The following is a 7,352-nucleotide window of genomic DNA, read 5'->3' as shown; positions in this document are numbered from 1 at the left end:
AAAGTTTTCCTGGGAAGTAGGGTGGGGTGGGAGGGGATATAAGGGAGCTGATATCAAGGAGTTCAAGAAGAAAGAAAACACTTTGAAAATGATTGTGGTAGCAATTGTACAATAATGCTTGATAAAATTGAACTGTGGACTGTTATGCCATCTGTAGGAACTCCCAATAAAATGAAAAGTGATTAAAAGTATGTAAAATGGGAATATCACTGCCCTTGCCGCCAAGTGGCACTCTGGGTATGCTTCTTCCAAGACGATAGGTTTGTCCTTTCGGCAGTCCATAGTACTTTCAATATTCTTCTTCAGCACTGTAACGCAAATGCATCCATTCTTTTTATTGGGGGCTCTTATATCTCTTATCACCATCCATACATTCCTCCAATGTGTCATGCATATTTACACATATGCCGCCACCATCATTTTCAAAACATTCTCTTCCTCCTTGAGCCTCTGATATCAGCTCCCCATTTCTTCCCCCTCCCTCCCCTCCCCACCCTTCCCCTTGAACCCTTGATAAGTTATGGATTATTTTTTCCATAATTTACATCATCCTCCATCGCCCCTCACCCACTTTTCAGTTATTCATCCTCCTGGGAGGTAGTTCTAGATTGATCCTTGTGATCGATTCCCCCTTTCTCCCCCCACCCTCCCCTAACCTTCTTGGTATCTGTACTCTCCTTGTTGGCCCTGAGGAGTTTATCTATCCTGGATTCCCTGTGTTTGGGCTCTTATCTGTAGCAGTGTGCATGCTCTGGTCTCATCTGATTTGTAAGGTAGAATTGAGGTCATGATAGTGGGGGGAAGGAAGCACCAAAGAGCTAGAGGAAAGTTGTGTGTTTTCTCGGTGCTATACTGCACACTGACTGGCTCATCTCTTCCTGTGACCCCTCTTTGAGGGTATGTCCAATTATCTACAGATGGGCATTGGGTCTCCACTCCATGCCCCGCCTCATTCACATTGGGTATGGTTTTATTCCGGGTCTTAGATGCCTGATACCTGATCCCATAGATACCTCATGATCACACAGGCTGGTGTACTTCTTCCATTTGGACTTTGTTGCTTCTGAGCTAGATGGCCGCTTGTTTATCTTCACGCTTTTAAGACCCCAGACACTATATCTTTTGAGTCAGGCACCATCAGCTTTCTTCACCACAGTTACTCATGTACCCATCTTGTCCTCAGAGATCATGTTGGGAAGATTAGCATCACAGAATGCCAGATTGTTAGAACAAGGTATTCTTATGTTGAGGGAGTACTTGGGTTGAGACCCAATGTTCATCTGCAACCTTAATCCTTGACATATAGATATGAGTACATAGTTCTATTCCCCACTAATTATATATATATTGACATATGTACATGCCTATATTTAGGCCTCTATAATTACCCTTTGCTTCCTACTTCTTTCCTCTATTTCCTTTTTACTTCCCTCTTGTCCCACCATCATGTTCGGCCTTCATTCAGATTTAGTAATTCTTTGGTGCTCCATTGCCCTTGATTGAGCCCCACTTGGCATCCTACAACCTTTCTTCCATTGATTTTAGTTCACTTGTTTTTCCCTTGTCCCAGAGTTTGTGTTCTTTGGTCTTTCTTATTCAGTGTCCAACTTTCATATTCAAAGGAGGTAATTTAAATGATCATAGGTATGTGTTTATATGTGTGTGTATTTATATATTCTTGTCAATTTGTAAAAGTGAGATGATAGAATGTTTGTCCTTTTGCACTTGACTTATTTCACTCAACATAATGTCCTCCAGGTTCATCTTCACTGTAAAATTCTTTGGAAACTATTCTTTATGACTATGTATTATCCTACTGTGTACACATAGCACATTATGATTATCTGTTCATCCATTAATGGACTGTTTGGTTAGCACCATCTTCTTTCTATTGTGAATAGTTCTCTAAGGAACACCGATGTGCATATGACTTTAGATATTTTAATTGGAATGTAGTGATATAGTGGATCTGGGTTACGCAATAGTTAAATCATTGAGGTACTGAGTCCATCCGTTGAAACTTATGACCTGCTCTATATGGCAGCTTGCTTCCATAAAGATGACAGTCTTGGGAGCCATGTGTCACAATTGTACTTTGTCCTGTGGGGTCTCTATGAGGTGAGCCAACTGGATAGAAATGTGTTATTATTTTGGAGGAAATAAATAATTGTATATTATTATAGTTTCAGTTTGTGCTTTATGATTAATAATAAGAAGAATCTTTCCATGTGCTTATTGGACATTATCTTAGACTGGACTCTAGAGAAGCAAAACCAGTGAGACTTACGTATGTATCTATAGAGAGTGGTATGTCAAGGAATAGCTCACACAGTTGCAGAGGAAGCAAGATCCAGGTTTGTTCATTTGACTCTCACAGCTACAGGGGCTAATGAATCAAAGATTCCGTTTTCTTGAGGGGAAAATGGTTTGTTTGTTTCTTTGTTTTGTTTTATATTTTTCAAATAGTTTGGCATTGTTTTTTTTAACATTTTATTATGAACTAGGTAAAGCTTTACAAAGCAGATAATTGGTTCTACATTCAACAATTCTTTTTTTTTTTTTTTTTGCTTAAAAGGATGCTTCCAGGAATCTTGGAAGAAAATAATTTTTGTTAATTCAAATAATTATATATCACAACAGCTAGATTAAGGGAGCCAAACAAACCCAGCCCCAAACATGTGACATCATCTCAATACAGAAGAATGCCTTTTTCCAAGGAGATTCTGAAAGCAAGGAAGTGATTAGTGATGGAACAGACGTTTAACTTGTACACATTACATGGCTACTTGTGGTGTGAATTGGGGAGAGCCAGCCCCCACCACTAAAAAACGGTTCAGTAAGCACAATTGTACGGTTGATATATAATATTAAAGTCATCGAGAGCATGAGAGATAGAAGAGATCTTGCAATAATGGGGTCAGACACATTTCATTTTAGCATTGCTCACCTCAGTTCCGCTTGGTAGTACATGTGGAGAGAGGGGGAAGGGAAAGAGGACAAGGGGAAAGGGAAATAGGGAAGAGGGAGCTGAGGAAAGAGGGGGAGAGAGACCTCTAGTGCTAACGCAGGCTTCCGTACCTTTGTGAACTCCACCAGCAGGAACCAAATGAATGACTGCAGGCGTCCATTGTCCTTAACAGCAGGGAGTGGGGCCAACTGCAGTCTGGCAACTGATCGCCCTCAGGGAGGATGCTGGTAAGCATCTGAGCCCCCCCTCCACACACACACACACACACACACACAGCTACTATCAGTTATGGATTTATGCTAAATTAACTTGGTCATGAGAGATGAATTTCCTTGTTCCTCGATCTGAATCTGATTAGGCCAATCCGTTTGCAAATTTGCACTGCTTCAGCACCTCACTGAAACCCTCCCAGAGCTTGAGGTCGCCCTGGTTCTGGGCACATTCCAAAAACTGCTTCATCTCATAGTGCTGTTGCTGGTTCACCTCTGGGCTCCCTGAGGCTCCTGGTAAGTGATGTCAAGCCTGGTGGGCTCAGCGCCGCTTCCCCTGCCGAAGCCTTCAGTGGTTGGTATGGTCCAGCGTGTGCCAACAGTAGAGCCCACAGCCACACCGGCTGTCATGGTCTCCATCTGGGCCATCAGAGCGGGTTGTCGGGCACAGCAGCGGGTGAGCTGATCGCAGTTGGTGGGGCTGCAGCTGGTGGGTGGGCAGCTGGGGCAGGCCTGAGGGCAGCTCTCATCGGAGGGGCTCAGCTGGCCAGAGTAGCCACGCGGGAGGTACGGCTCCGGCTTCCAAGCAGCATCGTAACTACGCGGCGAGGCACATTCAACAATTCTTCAACATTTTGTTTCAAACCATCTATTAAAAGTCCCCCAAGGTACCATCACTTGTAGTTTGTATTTTTAGTCATTTTATTGGGGGCTCGTACAACTCTTATCACAATCCATCCATCCATCCATTGTGTCAAGTACATTTGTACATTTGTTGACATCATCATTCTGAAAACATTTTCTTTCTCCCTGAGCCCTTGTTATCAGCTTTTCATTTTTGCCCCTCCCTCCCTCTCCCTGACTACCCTTCTTCCTTCATGAACCCTTGATAATTCATAATTTTTTTCATGCCTTACACTGACCAATGTCTCCCTTCACCCACTTTTCTGTTGTCCATCCCCCTGGGAGGGGGTTATGGATGATCAGTTTCCCCTTTCTCCCTTTATCTTCCCCCTACCCTCTTAGTATGGCTATTCTCAATATTGGTCCTGAGGGCTTATCTGTCCTGGATTCCCTGTGTTTCTAGCTCTTATCTATAACCATGTACATGCTCTGGTGTAGCCAGATTTGTAAGGTAGAATTGGGGTCATGGAAGTGGGAGGGAAGCATTAAAGAACTAGAAGAAAGTTGTATGTTTTATCAGTGCTACACTGCACCCTGACTGACTCATCTCCTCCTGGCGACCATTCTATAACGGGATGTCCAATTGTCTATAGAGGGGCTTTGGGGCTCCATTCTGCAGTCCCCCTTATTCTATTGGTTGTTTGCACTCCCCCTCATGCAATTGATCCTTGAATTTGACTCCCACTTTCCCCTCCACCTTCCCTACCCTTATGGTGTTCCTACTCCCATTGCTATTCCTGTGTGTGTGCGCGGGCCAGGGAGGTGGTTAATCTGTCCTGGATTCCATGTGTGGAGAGGTCTTAATTGTACCAGTGTACGTGCTCCAGTCTAGCCGGGTTCGTAAAGTAAAACTGGTGTCATGATAGTGGGGAGGGAGGATAAAAATGGAAGAGCTAGAGAAATGTAAGGTTTTATGTCAATTTGGCTGGGCCAGGATTCTCTGTGGTTTGACTGTAACACAATGTAATCACAGTAATCAGTTTTAAGCCTCCATAATGGGATGAGATTAGGGTGTAATGCAGCACTGTTTCTTAGGCCATAGTCCTGATACTATTGAAAGACTGTTTCTTCAGGGTTGCGGTAGCCTTCTAATACAATTGGATGATGTAGTAAAAACCTTGCTTTGCTTTTTGTCAGGTCTAATTCCTATATTTAGCTCATCAACCTCTGGTTCTTTGGATTTGAGGCACTCTCTGTCATATCACCTGTCTGACTTGGGGGTTATCCGTGACCCTTCATCTAACCTGCTGACCTTGGATTCATCATCTTCTGGAGCCACTACCTTGGAAGCTTCTTTCAAATCATCAGTCCTCACAACTAGGTGAGTCAGAAGCCCAACATCAAAGTTGTAGACCTGGAACCTGTTCAGATTTAGACTTGTCTCTTTCCAAAACTATGTAAATCATTTTCATCATATTCATACACATATACATATGTACACATACATGCACACACATATCTTGCTGGTTGTGATTCTCTAGATAATCCAGCCTAAGACAGAACGCTACTGATATTTTCCGTTTCTTATCCTCTCTATTTGATAAAAATCCATAAGTTTTCAACAAACTCATTATCTATGAAAATGACAAACCACATAAATAAAAGTTAACTTTATTGTTTTTCATAATCAATAATTGGTTAGTCTGGTTCAATGTATATATCTGTAGAAAATAAATGGTATTAGAACTTTATTTTATCTCTGGACTTCTTATCCCCATTCTGGTCGGTGCTTTTACCTCCTGATAGTCATATGGCTGCAATAGCTTCAACCTCTCACATCTGTGTCTCAAGACAAGAGGGAGCTTTGCATTCTTTTCTAGCAGTCCAAGTAAAAGAGTCCTGGATTTTATTGGAAATATTTGGATCATATTACTGCTCTCAAATAACAATTGTTGCTTGTATTTACCAGGGTCCACTGGTGTTGTGGCCATTTGAGACAACTTCAATACAAGCTTCGCACACACAGGGAAACTAGGCACTGTTAGAAAAGTTCAAATGGATTCCAAAGAATCAAATTTCAACATAATTCTGCTACATAATTGTATTACCAATAGAGAATTATGTTTGGAACAACAGATTTTTAGAATTATAAGTACATGTACAATAAGGAAAAATCATTTTTAAGTGGAATAATAGTACAGCAATGAATAAACATATGGTTGGGGAATTCAGTGAAGAAACTGTTGAGTGGGTGTAGGGCAAAACATATTAAGTCCAGTTCCTTAAATTTCTTTCTTTTTATGTTAAATTCATGGAAATCTGTAAGACAACCTTGTATACTTGATGAAGACATATGGTTGTGTTCCCTAGCTTGGTGGCTTAGAAAGCTGGAGCAGGAGGTGCAGATGGCCAGGTGGGGGAGGCTTGAGAAATGTGTGCAAGACCAATGTTAATTTAGGAATCAAAAAATTTAATTTATGTAGACCTAAAACTTTCAGAATATTTGTTAATCTGGCTACTTCTAGTCTAGAATATTTAAAATTTTGTTTGTATTCAAAATTGGCCTTATAGAGAAGGCAAACCATGGAAGAGAGATGGTTCAATATGCCCTCCAATTTTTCAAATGCTTCTTATGATCCAATTTACCCTCTTTAAGAGTTTGAATTCCGGAGTTGAGTTATTTTGTTTTCAAGCCATATGTGCTTTGTGCAAAATTTTTAGACTTTCTTGAAAAAGAACTTTATTTACATCACATCCTATCCTTTGTTACCCTCTTCACTTGACATAAATTAATTAATTTATATTATTACATTTCTTGCCAATTTCTCATTACAATAAAAATTTATGAGGGAAAGTTGCAACTTTATAGGGGCTATCTACTTTCTTCCCTTCATTGTTCTATTTCTTTCACTAAGAACAATCAATACCTGTAAAAGAGCAAGCACATAAAAACAATTGCTGAGTATTTTCTGAGTATGATACAGATAGACAATAGAAATTTAGAGATAAGAAGAGTGACTTTCTGGGCTTATTTGGCGATATATATCCAGAGTACCTCGAACATTGCCCAGAAACGAGTAGATGCTTAATAACTGTGTGTTGAATGAATTAAAGATAACCATTTTCTTTCTGCAAGAAAGATGTGCAGTCCCTTGCCATGGAGTTCACAGCCATGAAAACTCAATGGGCCACTTTCCTTCTCTCTGACCGAGATGTTATGACTTGGACTTGACTCACAACAATTGGTTCATTTTATGAAAGACAAAATTAACTGCTTGATGGTAAATAAATTAGGAGATAGCGGTTTTGAGAGTAATACTGAAAGCTTGGAATAATCACTGGGAGTAATGGTAAAAGTAGCTAATCAGATTCCAGTGGAGGAAATTCTTGTATTGTAATGGCTTCAATCTACATGAATGCATGATTTCCTGCAGCATGAATCTGCTATCAAGAACAAGAAGACAGATGGCTTTATTGACCTAAAATCCCAGTTCTCCCTAGCCAAGTAACTCAGCTCTTATCTAAATAAACGTTGAAATGTGCATCATGGA

At 40.7% G+C, this 7,352-nt stretch overlaps 1 pseudogene; it reads right to left on the bottom strand.

The window, feature by feature from the left end:
- Positions 1–3,322: 3,322 nt before the first annotated feature.
- Positions 3,323–3,770, bottom strand: LOC142443531 (coiled-coil-helix-coiled-coil-helix domain-containing protein 2 pseudogene; annotated as a pseudogene).
- Between the last annotated feature and the right edge of the window lie 3,582 nt (positions 3,771–7,352).

The sequence above is a fragment of the Tenrec ecaudatus genome, chromosome 3 (genome assembly GCF_050624435.1).
Source record: "Tenrec ecaudatus isolate mTenEca1 chromosome 3, mTenEca1.hap1, whole genome shotgun sequence".
Classification (NCBI taxonomy): domain Eukaryota; kingdom Metazoa; phylum Chordata; class Mammalia; order Afrosoricida; family Tenrecidae; genus Tenrec; species Tenrec ecaudatus.
The sequence above is the reverse complement of the archived record's forward strand: the minus strand, read 5'-3'. Positions and strand labels throughout refer to the sequence as shown.